Source organism: Lucilia cuprina, chromosome 4, assembly GCF_022045245.1.
Source record: "Lucilia cuprina isolate Lc7/37 chromosome 4, ASM2204524v1, whole genome shotgun sequence".
NCBI classification, from domain to species: Eukaryota; Metazoa; Arthropoda; class Insecta; order Diptera; family Calliphoridae; genus Lucilia; species Lucilia cuprina.
In genome coordinates, this window is record NC_060952.1 from 28,384,099 (window position 1) to 28,408,286 (window position 24,188).

The 24,188-nt window shown below is 28.1% G+C and overlaps 1 long non-coding RNA gene across 1 annotated transcript in view; it reads left to right on the top strand.

Annotated features, from left to right (window-relative positions):
• Positions 1 to 23,580, top strand: part of LOC124419588 — a 78,210-nt gene extending 54,630 nt beyond the window's left edge. The window contains exons 2-4 of the long non-coding RNA XR_006940703.1: positions 22,749 to 22,884; positions 23,149 to 23,342; positions 23,390 to 23,580. This is a non-coding gene — a long non-coding RNA (uncharacterized LOC124419588). The remainder of the gene's footprint in view (positions 1 to 22,748; positions 22,885 to 23,148; positions 23,343 to 23,389) is intronic.
• Positions 23,581 to 24,188: the final 608 nt, after the last annotated feature.

A 24,188-nucleotide genomic window follows, 5' to 3' on the forward strand; every position in this document is an offset into this window, starting at 1 on the left:
GAAAATTTTCTTTAAAATTTTACAAATTTTTACCTTAAAAACGGTGTAGATTTTTTTAAACATCTATTATAAATACATTTAAAATTTATAAAATATAATTATGATGATAAATTACTTACCTATATATTTTTTTTTTTTTTTTGATTTTGTGACACTTGCCATTGCTGCTGTTGCGGGTGCTTCATCTTCCTCCCACTAATTAAAACAATATTTTAATTACAATGTTTTTGCTATACAAACACTTAATAACACAATCTGCAAAAAAAAAATTAGAAAAAATCAACAATTAAACAATTAATAAAAGCAAATTTAAGTTAAGCAAAAAATACATTGTTAAACAAGTAAGAGTTTTTATAATCAACTTGGTCGAATCGTTTATATCCACTACATTTGTACCAAATTTAACGTAAACGGGTTTAGGACTTAATAGTTCAATAAAATCTACTAACTTATTAGATACTGAGTTATATACCATATTATACCCAAAGATAGCTTACACAGAAAAAACTGAAAATAACTTTCAATTATGAAAATAATTGTATCAAGCAAGTTTTGCACCAATTACCAAATTTGTAAAATTAAAAAAATATTTTTTTTTCCAAAATAATGAATTAATCAGAACAATTAATGTCAATAATTGAGACAAGATTTAACATTGAATAATTCATTAATTGTATAAATTAAATATTTAAAAAAATGATTTTTTTATTAATCAAATGAATTAAACTGTTTGGTAGAGAATTTGTTAAAAATCAATTAAGAAGGTGATTAAAACAATCAAAATATTAATCGACACACAACGTTAAAGGAATACTCGACCTTTAACAATGCGTTTTACGAAAAATATCATTTTATTGTCACAATTGAACAAATAAAGGATTTCATAAATTGTTTAAAGACTTGAATATTATATGCCTATAATTTTTTAGACTATTTAAGAATTATAAATATTCCTAACAAAAAAATTCAAAATAAAATACTAAAAAAAACTAAAATAAAAAGTAGAAACAACGAGATAATTAAGACAAATAAAAATTAGTTTAAATAAATATTAAAGAAAGAGAAAAACATGTTAATTGATAATATACAACCGATATTTTTTCCATGTATGTCAAATAAAGATCAAACTCTTTAGAAAGAGTGATTCATTTCATAGAAACTATTATTGAGATGGTGGTTAGATTCGATGAAATTTGTTAAAAAGACTTTGGTTTCTAAAAAATTTCTTTATATCAAATTTCATCGCTGTACTAGGATTCATGGCCCCATTTGTTAGTCCAGTGTTGCTCGTGTAAAGTTTGAGATTTTGGTTTCCTAGATATACTATTTTTTGTATTTTATCTGTCAATTATTTAACAAATGTTTACACGAATGTCAAAATTGTTCGTGTGAAATTTGTGTATTCTAGTTCCGTTGGTTCTCCCCATAAACGTTTTTATTATTTAATTTTTATCACGCCCTCGTAATACGTCAATTGTGTGGCCTGCAGTAGGTTAGTGTTGTAGTCCGGTAGACAGGAGGTGGTGGGTTCGATTCCCAACTGAGTCTCTGGTAAAGGAGCGCACAACAGACCCGATAGAGGCTTAGGCAAATACTAACATTGATATATAAAGTGTTTGTGCAAAATTTGAGCATTTTAACTCCAATAGTTTCCCCGATATACGAATTTTTTGTATTTAATTTATATGCCCCCTTTTTCTAGTACATATAATTATAAATATAAAAATGTATATATTAAAAATATGTTTTGTTCCCCCTGTACCATCGTATAATTAAGACATTAAAGTATGTTGTTGTAGTTATTTGTAAGTCATTACTAGACTTTTAAGTACTTATATAATGGTCATTGAAAAGTATGTTCTTGAAAAAGTACTAGTCATTACCATATGTTTGCTTGGTATATTACTTAAACACCAACGGATGAAAGACTACCTTAATACCTTTCATTTGAGATATTTATTATGAATTTATAACGGATTAACATTTATATAATTTCTAACGCCACATTAATTATTTGCCTAAATATTTACAAACCACGTTAAAATAATGACTTTAAATACAATGTGTAAGTAAATTTTAGCATATTAACTGTTTACCTAGTAATGGAAGTTTTCGCTGGGTATTGATTATTCACAATGTTTTGTAATAAATAGGCGTACATTTGTTTCAACCGAACAAGTAAGAACCAATGTCAGAGCCAAAGTTTGTTTTATTTTTTTTTTTTTTTTAGAAATTTCGCTTTACTTCTTAATAGGACTTTAGCAATGATTTTTCATATACTTCATTTCAAAAATAAAAACGTTTGATCCAAATTTGATCAACATATCTCGGATATTGCGACCTATACCTTGCGCACACAACTTGTACTTTAAATCGACTCTTAATGTGTGTAAAGGACCAATAGTTTTATGCGTTACAAACATCAACAGAAACATATACTAACCTCCTAACTAAAGTGGTGTAGGGTATAAATATGAACAATTAATTGCGTAAGTTTTCGCTTGTTTATAGTAAATATTTTTGTTATTATTTTTGTATTAAAAATAAATACATTTTTAACGCCTTCTTAACATTTATGATTATTGTTTATAGACATTTGCAATTGAATGTATGTTTTATTGCTATTTAAACGCATAATTATTGTGTAATAAATAAAAGTATGAGGTGTATTTATGGTTTTAAGTACAAAAAGATTTATATTTTTAGCCTCCAGCATTACAATTGTTTTGTTATTTGTGGTCTATGAAAATATTGATTGAAGTTTAAAATACAAGTTTAATATGTCACATGCGTGATTGAATTTGGGTTCCATTAAGTGAGTTTTACAAAGATTATCATCATTTAATTGTGCAAATAAAATATTATTAAATACGAAGCAAACATATGATATTGATTTTCAATGATTAAAACATATCGCCTGCATTACTTACACGGAATCTAGTAATGATTCAAAAATAAAATAAATTGGAGTTGATTGATAAATGATAAATTTCACTTAATAACAACTTCTAAAAAAAGAACATAAAAATTACTTCCTGAGAGTGACTTCAGATGTAGTGAATTTGGAATCAAATAAAAAGAACATGCCTTCTATAACAAGCCTGTGTTAAAATCACCACTTCTTCAGGTCTTTTTCAGTACATCTATTCCGTTTCGTTGGAAGTTCTTTTTTTTGCTGGGTACCTAAGTACATGTTTCTGCTATGTTTCTGCATACACCGTAATCACCACCAAAACGAAATTTCGACAAAAAATTAACTTTTTTTTTGTATAAATTTATGAAATTTTGTTTTCGCACCGAAAATGTTATTTTTTAAAATTTTTTTTTTCAAAAATGTATCATTTTTGTCAAAACTTATTTTTGGCGCAAGGGCGTATACTCGTACTCTATTTTATTTTCAAAAAAAACTTCTAACTTATCTCGTAAGTTACTGGCAATTGTAGTAAGTCGTTCATTCCCAGGTAAAAATTATGAATTAAAATGTTATTTGTAAGAGAATTTTAGACTCTTACTTGTCAATGTAAGTTTTTACTGGAAAACCGCTAGAAAAGTACGTAAATTGATACAATCCATTGTCAAAAGTGAGCTTACCACATTTGCTAACATTAAGACAAAGGATGTGTATACAATTTAAATAATACCCCGTTATTAGTTTGATAACCACCGTTGTATTTTTGACAGCACATCGTTGTCATTGCAACATTGACAACAATGTGTCATTTCGATTACGCATTGTGTCATTTGACAACGAATCGTTATTATTTCAAGAATACAATGTTCTGTTTGACAATATTTTTTAACATTATTAATTTTTGGTTTATTTGATTTGATATTGTATATTTTTTATGTTGTTTATTTCACTAATATCCCTACATACTTTGTCAACTGATGTTATTGAAACATTATAAACACTTTGGTTTCAATTTGGTACCAGGTGTTTCTAATTTTCATACTATTTTTTTACTCTATGTACACGTTTCATTTCATTTTCTTTTCAAATTTCATTTATTTCATAATTTAAACATCAAGTTTTAGTTTTAAATTTTTGAATATAATGTTTATTCTGACAGAAGATATTTGGAATTATATCTTCCTGGAAAAGATAGAAGAACATGAACTCTTACAACAATTAATGAATTCTTTCTATTTCTATATTATTTCTTTTTAAAAAAAATCAGAAAATATATTACCTTAACAAAGATGTAGTATTCTGATTTCTAATCGATTAATCGTTACACAAAACACCAGCTGTAGACCACGTTTTCCACAAAAGTTCACTGAACAAATAACGTACGTATTCAACGAATTGATTTGAATATATTTTACACGTAAAATTATTGCAAAACAAAAGTACATCGATCAAATGAAACCATATGATACGATACAATCGACAAATGCATGATCAAAGAACGCTTCTTTTCGAATAAATAAAATATGTAAGTGTTTTAAAAGTGCGACAAAGTGCAATGTTTTATTTTTCAAATGCACTTTTTGACTGTAGCACAATACGATTTTAGTTCACATCTAGTGGAAAATCGTTTCTTTTTTGGAAGTAGTGTACAATAAGTATTAACTGGTTATTAATATAATTTCAGAGGAATAATTACGAGAAGTTCGGGTTCCGTTTGCAATTGTTTCTTAAATTATATTAAATAGCCCTTTCCAACATGGGAGTTCCTATTATTTGATTCTAAAATTGTGCTTTTATTTGAAAATTATATATTTTCATAACTTTAGGGCCCAGTTTTTTTCTTATTTTCTCTCCACAAAATCTTTTTATGCTACTTGATCATGGTAGTGCGATCACACCTTTCGACTTTAACATTAAATTGATTCCTTCACATACGAACGATGAATATTTGTTTAACATGCCACAACTTTTGAATTTATTTTATTGATACCTCGACTTTTGAACAACACCCAGTCAAGTCATTCATGAATAATGTAATAATGAATCAAAATATAACAAATGATCCGCTTTCTGACGACTACGGAACCAACGATAAAAACATGTGCAATATGCAACCAAACTCAGCAACAGCATTGTGCAACATATACGAATTTTTTTGGACTCATTTTCTTTTTTTCATTACATAAATGTTTTTCTAAGCGAAAACGAATTAAATTCGTAAATGTTCTTAATGTTTTAATTTCAATTCTAAAATAAATTTAAATTTAGGTTGTATAGTATTAAACAACAACAACAATATAAGAATTTCCCAATATGTATCTAAAAAAAACGTGATTAAAAGTGAGGTGCGTATGAGTTAGTTAATAAGAGTTAGAAATTAAAATTCTAACTAGTACATGAACTAAGTAAGTTAGCTGGCATTATTAGCTAATGAAATGAAAAAGAACAAAAACAAAAACAAAACCAACAAGAAACTTCAATTTTTTAACTCTCTTTTTTAAAAAAATTTTCTACTTAATTTTTTTAACAAAAATCCAAGAGAAGTATTTTTGTTACCAAGTGTACTTTTGCTCTTTTTTTTGGTATATATTTCGTTAGATTTCTAATTTTTGGAAATACCATCATGTAATAATCTTCTTCTATCCCAGAAAAAAACAACACTATTCCCCTTTTTTCTCCACGTTCCACTACTACCCCCGCCCCTCCTTTTGGGGCATTTGATATCTTCTTATTTAATTTTCTGATCTTTAAAAATATACATAGTAGACAGATATTTTTCGTATCATTTGAAAAATAAATAAATAAATATTTCATATTCTTTTCTTTATATACTAAAAACAAAACTGAAATAAAAGAAAAAATATTTGAAAAAAAATTTAACCAAAAAATAGACTCAACTATTGCTGCGGTCATTGAACTATTTCTTTATATTTTTTTTAGTTTTTTTTTTTTTTGTTAGTGTGTGAGCTTTTATGTACAACGATTTACACTTTTATGTTGTTCTTGTTGTTGTTTTTATTGTATTTTATATATTTATTTTGAGTTTTTGTTGTTGTTGTTGTTTTTGTTATTATTGTTGCTGTTGTTTAGTTTTGTTTGCTATGGTTTGACTTTGTCCATAGAGCTAGCTCTCAATCTATCTGTACGACTGACTATGTTTGTCTATCTATCGGACGGTCGGTCTGCGTTTTGAGTCTATCCATTTATCTAGTTACTCACATTGTTGTTTGGATAGACATATAGAAAAAAAGTGTGTATGAATGATCGTTTTTTTAAGTCTTATTATGGGGTTTTGTTTCCAACAATCACAGTAACAACAACTACTACAATATTATATACTACCAAAAAATCTCTGTTTATATGCAGACCTTTAAAAAATGAATTCATTTGCAGTTTATTTGTAGATTGGAAACTTCATACTATGAAGCATCTGAATGCCTCAATCGAAGCCAATAATCCGAAAAAAAAAATTATTTTCTATTGTCTCTTCCTGACTACTACCTGAATTGTACGGTCTTTCAGGCAGAGATATATGACATTGTACATCCGCGAGAAGAATCCGAAAACTTAATCTCAAATATTCGAAAATACATATTAATTTGGACAGCCTTGCATCAATAAAGGCTCTTAACTCAAAGTCCAAATTTTTCCTCAATCGTGTTTAATCAACTGACTGAATCCGGGAACTGAATCTCCAAAATTCGACAGCTTGGATCAATAAAGGCTATTGAGTCCAATGTGTCCAATCTTTGGGATAACTAACACAACATGATGTTAAGTTAAACTATGTTCCGGACAGGGCATCAGGGGAAACAAAATATATAATGAATGCGAAACCAAAGGATCGTCTCTAGATCTAACTCTTGACCAAAAGTATATTCACACTCCTCTGGTGACCTTATGAAAATTGATAGATGACTGAGTTTTGAGTAAAACGGAACTTAGGTTGATAAATATCACCTATATAGAATATGAAATATCTGATGAATGCGCAACCAAAGGGTCGTCTCTTGACAAAACTCTTAAGCAAAAGGATATTCACACTCCCCTGGTGATCCAATCAAAATTGATAAATGACTGGGCTTTGAGTAAGACGGAACTCAGGAGGTTCAATATCACATATATAGAGCATCCAGACTGCTCTGGCCCATTCGGCTAAAGGCTCTCTTGACTTTTAGTGAAAACTCGATTAGACTTCTCATGGGTATAATTACTGAGCACTGTATGTTGATATATGTCGGAAAGTAAGGGCCTGCGACATTTTAGCTACTATAGAAGTTGTTTGGATGAAGAATCGGTACAACACCATCTGTGTATCTACCCATCCTTGCAAGAGCTCTTTTCCATGATTTGGATTATCACAGTATTGCGTCACTAGTAAATATGATCAGTTTTATTATGGTTCTCACTGGTATCCAAGGAACAAGATGTTAAAGGTCTAAATTTATTTTACATTTTCGGGTCAATGTTATAAGTAAAAAGCAATTTCTGTCTATTGAAGAAAATAGTACTTGAGTGGTTCGAGGTCTTGACGTAGGTCACTTGAACAAAAGTTTAGCCCCTATGACTATAGGATTAACGCTTAACAAAGTTATTGATGGTTTATTGTAGGAATTTTGTAAGGAAAATGTGCGTAATAAACCAAAAATAAGCGATTAATATCTTTATGAATATGGGCTTAAGATTCTAGATGTTTTCTAAATATATGTTAGGTTCCCCATACAACAATACTAGTCCACCAAAGTTGCTCCCTAGAAATTTTGAGGAATTTTAGTATTTAATTCAGATGGGCGTTGCCATTCCCACACATATAGAATTTAATGACTCTTGCTATTTTCTTTACCCATACAAACGAATTATAATACATATTTACTGGACTCTACTGCCCACCATTACTAGTCCACTTAATGCTTGTATAGTCAAAGTTATCTGAAACTCGTAAACCGTTATTTTCGACATAAGTATTTAAATGTAATCGTGGTATATTGTCCATAATTATATAGTTTATTTTCATATTTATACAGATCCTCAGGATACTTTTAATAGTTTGGTGTTTTAAAATGTTAAACAATTTTAAATAGAGCAGTTTAATTTGTTTTTTTTTTTTTTTTTAATTTGACATGACTAAGCGAAGAATCTTCTTACTTAATAGGCATTAGTTATGCGGCTGGAATATTAAATGTACTTTTATACAACATAAAACATTATTCCCAAGTTGATTTAGAACTTTAAAGAAACGTGATTTACATTATGGGAATTTAACTTTTAATTTGAAAAAAAAAAAAATTATAAAAAATAAATTTTGGTGATCTGTTCTAAATTATGAAGTCTACTTTATCTAATGATTGCGATCATATTTTTACAATTTTGAATAAAAATCTAATTGTGTTGTGATGGAAAATTATAGGAAATATTCTACATCCTTTATTATTATCCCTGATATTAAACAATTAATTAAAGTTTGAAGTCCATTTAATCATGATTGAACCAAACAATTTGCTACACTTTATTAAAAATTCGTTTATAAATACTGTATATTAAACGACTTTAAAAATATTTGAATGACAATCGGACGTTATGCCATGATTAATAATTTTAAATATTTAAATTAAAATAAATATATTTTATTTATCTTTCCAAAATGACTACAACTAAAAAAAATAATTGATAACTAGAATATGATTTTTAAATTCATTATCAAGCACCAGCCCGTCAACTATATAAACGAGATATATGTAAAAAAAAATAACGCAAAGGTAAAAAAACATTAAAATCTTAAAAAATACTTGTAGTATTTTTTGGCTAATAAATTGATTTATCACTTCATTATGATACGTGTGTAATCGCTTAATGAATTCTGTTGGTTTTTTAAACATACAAAAAAAATATGTTTCGATGTCTGTACATCTAAATACTTTATTTGTTTAGATACGTCATCAATTAACCAAAACAAAAAAAATATATATGTATATGAAAAAATAAATCATTTTGCTAAAAAGGAATCAAACTTGTCTAACAATAAATAAGTAACAAAAATTCTTAAGTCAGTTGGAGTCTAAGATGAAGATCGCTACTTTTGTTTTATTATGTCAATATACTGTATGGAAAATGTTAACTACTGTTCTGATATTCAGGAAGTCTTAGGCCCTGATATGGTCTAAGAATAGGTTGTCGAGCATGGTCGAACACTTTATACCCTATGCCGGTAAATATTTATAGAGAATTTATAGAGAATTATTTTCGCGAGATTTACGTTTACATAATAGCCTCCTGTAGGTTAAGTTGGAGGTGGTGGGTTCGATTCCCACCTAAGGCACTGGTTAAGGAGCGCACTGTAGGCCTGATAAAGGCCTAGGGGTATTTCATCCGATTTTAAGTATATACATACTCTTTTCAAACTAGTGTTTACAGGACAATTATTAACTTGCAAGTCTTTTTCTAAAGGGATGAGGATCAAATTAAAGCAAAGTATTAACAAAAAATATAATTTAGACCTATATAAAACAAATAATGAGCTACAAAGTTCTATTCAGGATATGGTTGTATAGCGCCTAGGTGAAAAATTAAATCGATCAACAATTTTGCAATCTGTAAAGTATGCATTCTGAGCCGGTTGGTATACTTTAAGAAGCTTTTATTTGGAATCCAAAAAGTAGAATCAAATATTTACCAAACATATTCTCTGTACAAAATATATATTCTTATCAGACGTAGGGTATTAAAAACTATTCATAAATACTATTTTGCATATAATTAAGATATGAATATGTTTAATTCTATTAATTTTTTATATTCCTCCAAAACATTTGAGGTCTGTTAGCATCATAAAACGATTGCTACTTTATCTAAAAGAATTTGAATTTGATTTTTTTTTATTTTTTGTCATTTTGTGTGTGAGATTTTTTTGTATTTAGTAATCTGAGCTTAAAGTATTAAGAGTATTTGTTGTCGTTGTTTGAAAGCAAAACATAAATCTAATGTAAACACATCTTTTATCGAATCTGTGTATATCCACAGAAATACTCAAGATCACAACTACTCTATAACTTCGACAATATATTATAGAAACCCAGCAAACATAAAAACTAAACGTTTGAAAAATTAAGGCTTTAGTAATTGCTCTCAAAAATTTGTCATATTTTCAAATCCCTTTAAAACTTTTAAGCGATTATTTATAATCAAATAATTGACTTATTAAAGGTTTATAAAACAAAATTAACAAGGAAATTTAGTTTTATAGACTTTTTATAAAGTAAAAATTTGATTATTGATAAGGCCTTTAGAATAAAAGTCTTATTTTATTCAAATTTTTATTTTATAAAAAGTCTATGAAACTAAATTTCCTTACTAATTTTGTTTTATAAACCTTTAATAAGTTGATTATTAAGCGATTATAAATAATCGCTTAAAAGTTTTTTTAAGGCGAAACTCTTAAGTTTGCTGGGAACATGATCGTGTACATGTGAGCAAATCTCTACAAAAATCCCAAAATATTTATAAAAAAAGAGACAAATTAAGAGGTTCTCAGGTGTCAAATGAAGTGTAAATAATGTTATTTTTAGATGTGAGAATAAATAGACTTAAAGTTTAAACTTTTTAATTGTCTGGAAGCTTAAATGCTTGTGAATATTTATTACATTAATATGATAAGAAGAAAAAAGTGTTTGAAATAAAATAACATCACTTGATGAGGTTTTGGAGAACATTTGTCTGATAACACCGTCCTACAAAAAGAGAAAAAAATCGTAAGACAAGAACCGGATGATATACGTCTGATGCTATAAATTTAAGGGAAAAAATCTGCGTTTTTAGTTTTTCATTCCGTGATCCTGTATCCTTTCAAAAGGACTTCAAAGTTTTAAAAAGTAAATTTTTAAAAAAATATTTTACTTTTACTAATCAAACGATGTCAAATTTGGTGTCAAGCCCTCAAGAAGAGTTGGGAAATATTTTGTATTATTTTTATTTTATACTGTTAGGATGAAAATCTGTCAAAAATGACTTTTAAAATTCTTATCCTTAAAAACCAATTAAAATTTTCAATATTATTATATTTGAATGTTGAAAGATTTTTTATACATCTTTTGATCCTGATAGAATACCTTTTTGTTAGCTTGACATAAAATTTGGCATTGTTTGATCAGTAGAAGTATTTTCAAATATTTTTTTAAAAATGTACTTTTTAAAACTTTGAAGCAGTTTTGAAAGGCCACAGGATCACGAAATGAAAAACTAAAAGCGCAGATTTTTTCCCTTAAATTTATAGCTGCAGACTTATATCATTCGGTTCGTGTGTAATTTTGAGTGTCGGACGGTGTAATACTTTAAAACTTTTAAACGACAGCTTCTCGTAGAAACAATGAAAAACCTTAAATGTTCCCAGTTTGGAAAACCTTATGGATATTATTATGTACATTACAACCGACAATGAATCATAATTTTAATTTAATTAATTTAACTTAGTTTTAGTTCAGAAATATAGACACCATAAGTATGTTTACGTATGTTCGCACTTATGTAGAACTTTAGATCTCTTATAGTTTTCAAGAAAAAGTAACTTTTATATTTTCACTTAAAAGGAAGGGTTTTGGAAGGAAATGTGATCATAGATTTCGCTTGATTTTAACGTATATGTTATAGTCTTCGAGAAAAATACGGACTTTCATCTTTTCACTCAAAATATCGGTGTTTGGTAGGAAATAAAAGTGAGTTCACTTGTTTTTGCTGTATCTCTTATAGTAATCACATGCTTTGCTGTATCTCCTAAAGTTTTCGAGAAAAACGGACTTTTATGTTTTTACTCAGAAAACAAGTATTTAGTATTTAATGAAATAAGATTGATCAAAGATTTCGCTTGTTTTTGCTGTAGCTCTTATAGTTTTCGAGAAAAAACGGATAAAAGTCCGTTACAAGTTTTTAGTATGAAATAAAAGTGACCAATGATTTCGTTTGTTTTGGCTTTTTGTTTACTAGAAAAACGAACGACAGCCAGTGTTGTCGTACGTACGTATATACTTTAACAACGGATGTTATTTAAGAAATATAAACATTTTGTTGCCAATATGGTACCAGGCGTGTTCAATTAACGTTCAATTAACGTATACATAACACCAATTTATGATCTAGCATTGGTCTTAAATTATACCAGCTGCGGTCACTGTGATTGCTATGAGAATTTGTCAAAATGATCACAAATAATTTGCGTTGAAAGCACTCAATGTAATTAATTATTAATTTAATTATATATAAATATATAAAAAAACTCTCAACAATGTTGTATGGAAATAAATAATGAAATTTATACGTACAACTTGGGTGTAGTACGTTAGGCAGAGAAGGTAAAGCGGAACAGAACATGATTGGAGGGAGAAAGAGAGAGGTATCAGCAAAATAAAAAAACGTCTCCAACTTAGAGTTTTTTCATGCAGTTTATCTATTCAGGTGTTATAATTAGAACTTAAATACATTAATGAAGGCTAACCACATAGTACAATGGACAGACAGACGCACACTCACACACAATGAATTAATAATATTAATATGCAAAGTACAAAAATTAAAAACATACAATCACACACACAATTTTATGACCAGGTCGTATTTACATACATAAGTGTGTGTATGAGTTAGTGATGTCAAATAAGGTCTTCTAACACATAAAAACATTCAGTAAATAGTAGAAGATTCCAAATTCACTACTTCTGTCATTAAACCTCACTTCCACAGAAGGTAAAAATATTCACTAATTTTTACTTTTGAAGTAGTGATAAATATTATTCTTTTGGAAGTACTTCGTTTTATTTTTACTGGGATGATATAAAATCAAAATGTTTCACCTTATTTAAAATCATTTTAATCCTTTTTTTCTTAGCGTTTTGTTTTGTTTTGTTTTTACAAAAGTTGTCACCACTGTTGTGAATTCGTTTTTTTCATGTCGGTGTATTTTTTTTAAGATACATATTAATTGCATAAATAAAGTACTCATTTTATACAATTTATTTATTTTTATTGATTAAAATGTTAATGAAATTGCAAGAAGTCTTTTAATGGAATCATACAATCGTCAAGTCGTCATAGTTAAACTCATATCAATTACATACTAACATTCAGAATTAGTATATGGAAATCAATAATCATTTAATTTTAATTGAAATGCATAATCATTAGAAAAATGTTTTGGTATATGAAATTGATATTAAACATTACAATATTTATTTGAAAAAAATGTGTAAAAAAAATTGTTAACATCTTGTAATGTGTAAGTTGATATTTTAAGTCGATATAAAAATCTTGCATTTTTAAAGAAAAATTAATTTTTTATCTAAAATACAAGCAATAGAGCTGAAAGGTTATATACATTTGGATCACATTTATACCCCAAAGTAGGTGGACATTGGGTCGCGATAACGCTCATAACTGACAAGAATGACTATGACTTAAATAAGTCAAAATATCTTCAGCGAATATCTTAAGGATTAGGCCATAAAATGCAGGCAAGTAGGGTAGAAGGGGGATCATTCGCCATAGGGGCACATCTGTCAATGCGAATAACTTGAAAACTGAGTAATCGATTTAATCGCATTATCTAATTTTGTTTTTGTTTATCGAAAAATTTACCAGAAAATTTAAAACATTAACTTTACATATGATGGGAGGCAGACATGGTTAATTGTTTTTCAAAGGGCTGTGAAAATATTTCACTGTGCGAACTTTTTGTATTAACTTTTTTAGTTTTTGTGATAGAAAAAATATATTGGTTAGTATTATAACGTCAATAATAGTGAACAATAAGACATAATAATATTTTCGATAATATAATTTGAAACCCTAAAAAAAATTGAAACTATACCCCAGAACTGCCCGTGGGGTACATACGCCAAATATATGTAATGCTTTTGATGTAGAATAAAATTTGGTTAGAATATTGAAAAAAAATCAGTAATAATTTGTTTTAATTTTGTTGTTAAGTTTTGTGAAATATACAATAAATATCGGGTTTATTACACTCTGTTTAATGAATTAAAGTATAAAACAGCAAAATAAGTTTGTATTTTTGTTTATTTTTTCTTTTATTTTACTAATGACAAATCTGCCAAATTCCCCTGGGCGCATTTATCCCATGGATGGGGCGGTATTGCCGTTTTTGGTCAGTGCGGAAAAGTTAAAAAAATATGTACATGAGGATGACTTAGGAAAGATTTAAAGGAATAAAACTAAAGCCAACATACCTAAGTATCCGAACGAAGATAAAAAAATTAAGAATATGTATTGTGGTTTTAATTTGAGGCCGCCTGAAAAAAAGTGGCTATGGTCCCCCTTCTACCCTAATATTGAAGCAATGTGGAAGTGCTTACTTACTAGGTTAAAACATAACTAGTTACAAAAGCGCTTACCCGACTTTCCCGGGCTAAAACATGGCTCTACAGTCCATCAGTTTACTCAGCGCTCCATTTACAAGTTATTTTATACTACTTTTTGGAATAATTCTTACGTTTAAAAAAAAAATACTGATATCAACTATGATTCTAACCACAAACGTTAAATATATGATGCATTAGTTAATTAGATAATTGACTGCAAAACCCATCCAAAAGAATTAAAAAATGTTATTGATAAAGGCCACTCATTGCCAGGTAATGTTTTAAATAACTACATTATCTAGATTACTCATTACCAAAATTTGAAAATTGTTTGCTGGATGCATATATTAATATTAAAAATTCGTCAAATTCGAGCCAAGTCCAACACAAAAGGCTCTTTTTCGAAATTCATTCTTATGTCCATTATTTGAGAAATATTCATTCAAAAAGTAGAACTCAATTCCTTCGATACTTTAAAAACTTCAAACCCCATTTCGAAATGAAATATTCCTACTCAAATCTGAAAACGACAAATGAATAAGATCATAAATCAAGAGTATATTTGCAAATCTAATACATTAAGCTGTTTTTTTTTTTAATAAAAATTTTAATTAATGTGATTTATGAGATTAAAGTCAAACCCATATTTTTTTAAAGATTTTATTGTAAAAAAATACAACTATTTATTATTAATTTTATAAAGTTAGTATAAAAACTAAGTTAATACCTTTCGAAATCACCCACGTATGCAAATTAAAATTCTTTTTATTTAAAATTACTTGAATTAATTAGATTTATGTTTTAGCAACAATGTTTCTTAATTGTTCTTTAAAATAAAAAAATATTTAGTACTTAAATCAAATCATTCTTATTATAAATTTAATTATAATTTGTTAACATGATATTTAAATAAAATAGTTTGATTTATTTTTTAACAAAGACACGAAATAAAGTTATTGACTAAATGACGTTTGATTATAAAACATAGATGAATGGAGAGAGAGAGAAAGAGAAAATAAACTTAAACAAATAGAAAAATTTATCAAATACATATAAACGAATATTAAACACTCTACGAGGACATTATTAATAATTTCCGTTTGATTATATTAGACTCCAGCGATGGAAAATCATGATCTCAGTAAAATATGTATGTTAAAAAATTTAATAATTTTTCTCAAGAAACTAAACCAGATTTAATAAGTCTAAAACTACAGTGTAAATGAACGTCTGTCTATCCAAATAAAATACAAATATGTTGTTATAAAATCTACAAATGACCCTAGCCCACAGTTGCTTGAGCAACATTTTATGCTCTCAACAACAAACTATAAAATAAACTGCAAGTAAAATTTAAAAAACACGCATGTTTTTTTACTAAAGTTTCGTTTATTCCGTCCGTCCGTCTATTTATTTGTTTATTATGTCTAATAATTCGCCGATTTGCAGTTGATTTGTTTACATGCAAATTGACATAATTTGCTTATAAATGTGACTGAGAAATCTACTACAGACAACAAAACTTATAGACGGTAAGTAAACTAATAACAAAAAAAAAATGTACAACAAAAGTTTATGTTTCTAATATAAATTGACAGGGTCTACAACAAATAAAATTATGCAATTTAACTTTGAAAGCGGAAAAATAAACGTAGACGCGACATTTTATTGTACAACTATGACGATTCAATATTTTTTCCACTTTATTTTATATTTTTTTGTAACGTCTCTTGTATCAACTTGTTGTTGTTATTATTGCTGCAGCAGCGTCGGCTGTCAATGTTGTCTAAAATGTCTTTAGTTAAAAAAGTGCAACACCCACATCAAATGGCATAATGTGCTGCAAATATAAATATGGTAGTACAACGTCAAATGGTCTCATTTTGTCAACGCCTTACTGTATTAATTACTTTATCTTATTTATTTATATATATAAATGAAATTAAATAACAAAAAAATATATACATTTGCATCTTTTTTAAAGCAATGTAAATGTTAAAAAACAAATTAATTGAAATAAATGTCTTCATTATTGTTCTAATTAAAAGGGCGGAATATTTTCTTGAAAAAATGTTTTACTCTAGTTTTTTGGAATTCTCTGGATATATGTCTGCTAATATTTTATATAACATAATCTTAATCCCCTTTTGTCCGATTTTCCTAAAAAAATATAACCTATTGATGCTTCCACAAAGACATCTACATATATATTTTCCAGATTTCCGAAATTCTTTTAATCCGTTTAGGAGTGATTGCTGAACAAACAGGTAACATGTCTATATACTAGACTATAGTCTAGTTGGCCAGTTACCCGACGTCCAAAATTTTAATAGACCATCAGTACCATGCACTTGCTTGAAAGTGCATACAACCATTAGAGAGCTTAAGCTGCTAGTTCAACATGAACGTTATGTTGAAGCTGCGACATAAAACGATGGTGCTGTAATCTACATAGAATTCTTGAAAGTCAAAATGTTCAGCTATCAATGGAAACATGGGATATCTTTTATAGGAAAGAAGATGGACCAGAACGATTCGAAGAGATGTTACAACAGAAACCGACAAGGACACTATAAGACGGTGCACACAGCATCATTAGACACTAGTGGTAACAATAAGGGGTCAAATCTTAAAATTTAGGATATTACAGCTAAACGCCAGAAGAATGTATTGCTGCTGTTTTCAATATTGGAAAGACGCAAATGGGAAGGACCCTTACAAAAAGCTCTGCAAGGACACGAAGTAAGGAGTAAAATTCTTAAAGCGAAATGAAAATCACTCACTCGACAGAAGACAATGCAGCTGTTTTATTTTTCTAATTGAATGCGCCTTCATTTTTATATTGAACCGGTGCTCCCTAATTATATCATGTACAGTTAAAGATGGATAAGCTGAGAGATGTACGATTTAACTATAAGAAAGCGGATATTTCGCGGTTTACCATAGGGTAGCATTTTGACCCTTTTACTCAGGGTAACCACTATAAAAAGCTTCCTACAGACCATAACCGAAAAAGAATTTAGACATGTCTACTATACAGGCTTAGGATTTCTAAGGATAAAAGATTAAAATGACATGTGTAGAGAGGATAAAGAGACTTTGAACGAGGCCTGAAACTGGGTACAACTTAGAGGCCTCAATGTTATACAGGCGAAGATGTAAATATGTCCTTTCACAATTAAGACAAAATTTTCGAAGGTAATGAACTCTGGGAATTCTAATACCGGTCACAGACAGAGTTAAATAATTGGAATTAATTCTTCACCGGAAATTAAGATGAAGAAACCACAGGAAAGGATTAACAAGGTTAATCGGTAGTGGGCGCTATGTAGGAGAACCATAGAAAAGAAATGGGACCTTTGTATTGGCTTTATAAAAATTTAATTATATCAATTTTAAGTTATGCTCTTATAATCTAGTGGGATTCTTTAGAAAAAATCTGTGAACATTTTAAGTGTAGGTATTTTTTTAATCCGTTCATTAGTCGATGTAGGCTATTTTATTATTCTTATTTTAGTCAAAAAACAGTCTATTGTCTCTTTAAGGATGACAGTCAATGAAATTTGGCCAATATACCCCAGGGGCAGTTCTGGGGTTTCGTTTAAATGTTTTTCTTGCTTCAAATTATGTATTTAAAAAATATAATTCAATATTATTGAAATTATATCACCTACCAATATATTTTTTCTATCACAAAAACTAATTTTCATAGGCTTTTAATAAACAATTTATTACGTCTGTCTCTTATCATATGTAAACTTAATCTTTTAAACTTTCAGGGATGATAGATAATCGATACGCGAAGACAAAATTTAATAATGTAATAAAATCGATTACTCGGTTTTCAAGTTATTCGGTGTTGCCAGATGTGCCCCTATGGAGAATTATCCCCCTTCTATCTAAATAACGATAAAATATTTTGATTTTATTTATTAAACAAATTTTTATGTAGAATAAGTTTGAAATGGATTTTATATATAAATAAAAATCCACTTCAAACAAAAAATTTAATTTTAAAAATGTCTAAACATTTATTGTTAAAAAATATCCAAAAACAAACCAAAATTAACATGTTTTACCCGTTTCCATTAAGGGGTTGATTAAAAAACCAATAAAATTGTATTAGAAACCAGTACATGCTTGTGTTGCAAATAAAAATAATTTAATTTAGTCTACTTGTTATTAAATAATGATTTAGGCGCAAATACAATTTTAACAGGTCCTTTAACATGTGTATTTGCAAAAAAATAAAATAAATAAAAATTAAAACAATTAAAATTAACAAAAACAAATTAATTAACATTGCATAAAAATTGAGGATAAAAATTAAGATATCAATATAAATATATTTATTTATAAATACTCTCCAGCAAAATATTTTTTTGGGGAACAATTAATATCAGCTTTTAAAAATGCAGAAACTTTTATAATTATAACCAAAATAATTCTTAATACCATGAAAGTTTAAATTTCTGTTAAAAAAATATACCTATGGGAATTTACAGATATTAAAAAGTTTACAAATTTTATTTTTGTTGGGTTTCAAAGTCCAAAGACTCGTGTTCTTTATAAATAAATAATAATAAAAACGGTTTTATAAAATTTATAAATAAAACGTTTTTAATTGCTAAAAATAAAACTTAAATTATAACGTCATTTATTAAGAAAAAATGTTAATGCAATTCAAAATTGGGTTAATTTACGTCATACCATCACAGCATGTTTTAATGGGTTTTCAGAGACCATCAATCGTAAAGAAAATTTAAGTAAATGGGTCGTATCTTAAGTCGGCGTCATTAGAGTCCGCACTGACGTTTATCTTTTGCGAAATTTTTACAGTAAAAAAAAACACCTGAATACTTTTTAATAATATATCTCAAACGTAAAAGGAAGAAAGTTTCAATACGCAGTTTTTTCAGCAAGAAATGCATTCAAATGATCACTGACTGATCCTTTCATTAATAACAATCAACGTTAAGAAAGCAACCTATTAAGTTATTTGAGCTAAAGGAATGTTAGATAACAAACGATCTCTAATGCGACCGGTTTATGATGAAAGTGATTAGTAATGATCAATAGCTTTTTACAATTTTCTGCTGAACTTGATAAAGACAATATTAGCTTATTAGTGATCGTATCGTCATGGATATCATATTAACACATTATAATCTTTTTGAAGATCCTCTTTTTAAAACTCCATCCAGTTATGTAAACCTCCCACAACTCATTAATACTTAATTAATGATACACGTCATTCAACTATGTATGTGTTAAATAAAAAGAAAACTTCTTTCAACAACCTGTTTGCATCACTATGCACTGGAATATTTTTATTTATAAATTATAAAAACAAAATTACATTTAATACTTTTATAATAAGTTTTATACATTTTTATAATTTGTTTTAAGAATTCTGCTACTCTTCCGTTTAGTTTTAACGTTCTTACAGCTTTATATTACTTTTAATTGAGAAATAATTTGACATTTTAATGATTGCAACTTTAAAAGCTCATGTTGATTACTTTAAGAATTCAATGTCGTAATATATGCATACTTTTTTTTCCTAAAAAGAAAACAACAACAGAAAATACGTTGGAAAAAAATACCAACTACTTGTAAAACTTGCGCACTTTTATTGGCGATTTTATTCTATTGGATTTTATTTATTTTTTTATTTTTATATAATTTGAAAACATGCTGCTAACGTGGCAAATTAATAACACATAACTTCGCATTTTAAATTGATGCCATTTAGTTTTAATTTATTAACTAAAGCCCCAAGTTAGAAAAAAATCTAACTAAATACATGTTATAACTGCACCCGATTATTACATATTAACAGTTTTGTACTAGTTGTAACACTTAGAGAAATCTTAAAATATATATTTAAAGAAAATCTGAAGAAGATTTTAATTTGTTTTTCAAAATGTTAATGTTTATCCTTATTGCTATATGTTTGTGGGTGCTGTCCCTAAGGATTTACATTTACCAACGGTTCTCTAATAGGAAAGTCCAATTGGTCAATATTAATATGAAGGTTAAAGCTCTGATATATTTTCTACCTTCTTAGAAATAAATATATAAAATAAAGGCAACATATATTAAGATATCTCCAAGGAAAAGGAGAAAATAGTGGTTATTACATTATTATTAAGTCGACAGTTGCGCTGTTATGGCGCCTTAAATATTGCAAAAAACAGTTTTTCTTCAAACTTCGTGATACGATATCTGGAAAATTTGATAGGATAGATTCAAAATATTAAATTTTGATGTGATTTAAAAAAGATTTAAATGTGAATTTATCGACTAATTTCAGAAAACATAGGCATTGAAGTTCTTAATATGATGGACATATAGGCCAAGAAATTTAAAGTCATTCTATCCTTAAACGTTTATTTAACATTTACATATTAAATAAAATAAATTCTATACGCGGTCGCGAAGAAAAAGAAGAAATAAGAACTCCTGGTTTATACCACGACACCAGTAATCGTTATTCTTGTCCTGAACCTTAAAAACAAATTACGAATGTTTCGTAAACATAAAAGTAAAAAACAAGTAAGAAATTATAGTCGAAAGAGGCCGACCATATAATACCCTACCCCTGTTACAAGAATAAAATGTAATTTAGTTTTCATAATAAAGCATTTAAATTGAATTGTACCTTGTCTCAGATATACTTAAGCCATTTAATTTTAAATAAAATTGTGGACATTTATCTAAAATTTTGAGAGGGTACTAGGCTAGGGTCAAATGAGGCCTTATAATAATGAAGTTCAAGAGGGTCATAAAGTTTAGTATAGAATACAAGCATATTAAACATAATTATGAACTTAAAAGCCCTATTCGGGGTTCAGTTGTATGGGGGCTGAAATAATGGACCGATCTTAACCATTTTCAATAGGCTTCGTCTACGGTATCATATAAGATCATGTGTTAAATTTCATTGATTTATCTCCAAAATTGATTACTCTGTTTACAAGCCCAATTCGGGGTTTCAGTTGTATGGGGGCTAGGTGATGACCGATGTTAACCATTTTCAATAAGCTTTTTCCCTGCGACAATAAAATATCATGTAGCAAATTTTATTGAAAACTTTGACCTGTAGTTTGATTACAAGGTTTACATGGTCGGACGGACGGGCGGACAAAGCTAAATTGACTCAGAAAATGATTCTGAGCCGATTGATGTACATACTTTAAAGTGGGTATAGGACTAATATTATTGTGCGTTATAAACATCAGCATAAACCCCACTAAAGTGGTGTAGGTCAATGCAAAGGTCGACACCTATTTTGGTTCCAGACGATACTTACTATTAGCATGAAGAGTTGAAGCTTTAATATTTTTTTTTAATATTCATAATTGCAAGTTTAATATCCAACAACTAAAACATGATATTGCTATTGAATACCCTTTTATAGTTCAGATTAATGCACTATTTCGTTACTGTTTTATTAAAGACCTCAGCGGGGTCTTTCTAGTAAATTCTCAACCTCCGATAATCGTTTAACCGATAGATATACTGTCGGCTAAAAAGATTTTTGTATATTTATCGTTAGGGCAAAGAAGTAATCACACATTGAGAAAATGGGAATAAGTCTTAGAGATGTATTTTAACTAATAAACGCATGACATTTGGATCTGCAATTATTAGGAAATCAGAAGTGATTGATGTTCAATACAATACATTGTCCATTGAACTAAACACATTTACATTTTACTCGGGTTTTAAAACATTGTATTACATAAATTACTTCAATTGAATACAACTATCGTATATTTCGAAGTCTATTTTTAATCCTAATTCACTACATACAGGATAGGGCGAAAACAGATTATCCAGTTCAATTCTCTAGAGCACCGTTGCAACTTGTAGTCTATTTTAACGTTCAATCGATAATACAACAGAATGTCTTCTTCTGTTAGAGGAATATCAGGAAACTTTCATTCATATCATATCGCTGATATTTTACGCAACTGTGATTGATGTTTACTTTTCCTGTGGGGTTTGACTACCTATTTAAATTTATTCATTTATCATATAATATGAATAAATATCGGAGGTGTATCTCGGTATATCAAATATCTATACCAAAAACGAAACTTTATAGTTTGGTTGCGTGAATTTATAAGGTAAATGGATCTTTGTAGGATGGTGATGCTACGGAATCGCTCATAATAACATAGGATCTATGTTATCTGTGTTATGGTTTAGGTTTGTGGGAACACTGCCTATAAAGCAGTGCAAAAAAGTAGAATATCAATACTTTTTAACAGTGTATTTATTTTTCGATGAGGAACAAAATCGCATACAACGAAACATTTGTAACATTCTGTTATTTTAGTTCTTAATATTATATATTAATTTTATTTATATATTTTGTATTATTTTTTATACTTTTTTATAACATGTTCTCATGGTCAACATGATATTTTTATTATTGACACTTGGATGCATATTTTAACAATTACGAGTACGAGTACACACTGAACACCATCGAGGGAGAAAAACATACTTGTATGGAACACTTAATTGTAAAAAAAAAACTTACATAGAAAAACTAATTTTTTATTAATAAAAATCTTCGTCTAACAAGGAAATTGTAAGTTGGTGAGTTTTCGTATAAATTTTATGAATGTAGGAATGAAAACAATGCTCTAAATTTCAAGCAACTTAGAAAATATTGTCGCATTTGAATCAGTTATGTTTCAAATGGCAAGAAATGAAATCACTACACATCAAATAACAAATAATATTAATAAACTAAAGATCAATAAATCATTATGGCTAAAGTTGATTTTAAAGAGTTTTTTTTTCATTTTTAATGGCAATAAAATAAAATCACAAAAAGACATAAAATCAAAAACGTTGCAGATTGAAGAAATGACGTCATTTCAAATACATTTGATGCTGTTGTTGTCATTGCTGTTGCTGCTGCTGCTGTTGTCATAGTTGCGGGCTAAAAAGAGTCTAACAATTGTATTGAATTTCTTGGATATCACGATTTTTCATCAACATGTCAACCCAACCGGCAAACATAAATTATGTGTACGAGTACGTTTACGAGAGTATGTCTGTATCTTTTAAACTGATGTTGTCATATTACGTTTTAAAGATCAATCAGGATATAAAATACTAAAAATACACCACCAACATCATCAAACAACCAATCAACTAAACACCACTACATCACTTAAACAATTGATCCGGGAGTTTAATATTTTATTTACAATAGATATATTCAACTTTTATTTCTTCAAAAACTAATAACAAATTGCAATTGACATTTAAACAAATAAATCATAATTTGTGGTTAAACAAAAAAAAAAAACAAACATGAAAATATATAGGTACAAAATTTGTTTATTATTTATTTAAACTACTCGAGGAAACTTGTATTTAGTTTGGAGTTTTCCATTTCTGAACTTTTTTTCTTCATAATTTTTTTGTGAAATTCAATTTAATAATAACAAAATTATTATTATGAACATACAACAGCAGAAAAACCAAAATTACTCAAACGCGGAAGATTTTCATGGTATTTTCCAATGATGCACATTTTCACATTTTAAATTTTTTATTATTGTTGTTTCTGTATATATTTTGGTATACAAAATCACTCAAGTAACTGATTTACCGGTATAGAGTCGTATCATATCATAAGTAGTTGGCAAAAAGTGTTGAAAAATTGAATTATTTTCAAAAAAAAAAAAAAAACAAATAGTAATCAACTACTATAATTTTTAGAAAATGTTTAATCTTTTAAGAAGCGTATTTAGTTACTTGCAATAGACTAGACAATGGTCTAGACTATTGGCTAGATTATAGACTATAGACAAGGCCTTAGACTATATCATAGAGTGGACAAAAGGCTGATTCTATACAAGATTATAGATTAGACTATTGACTAGACT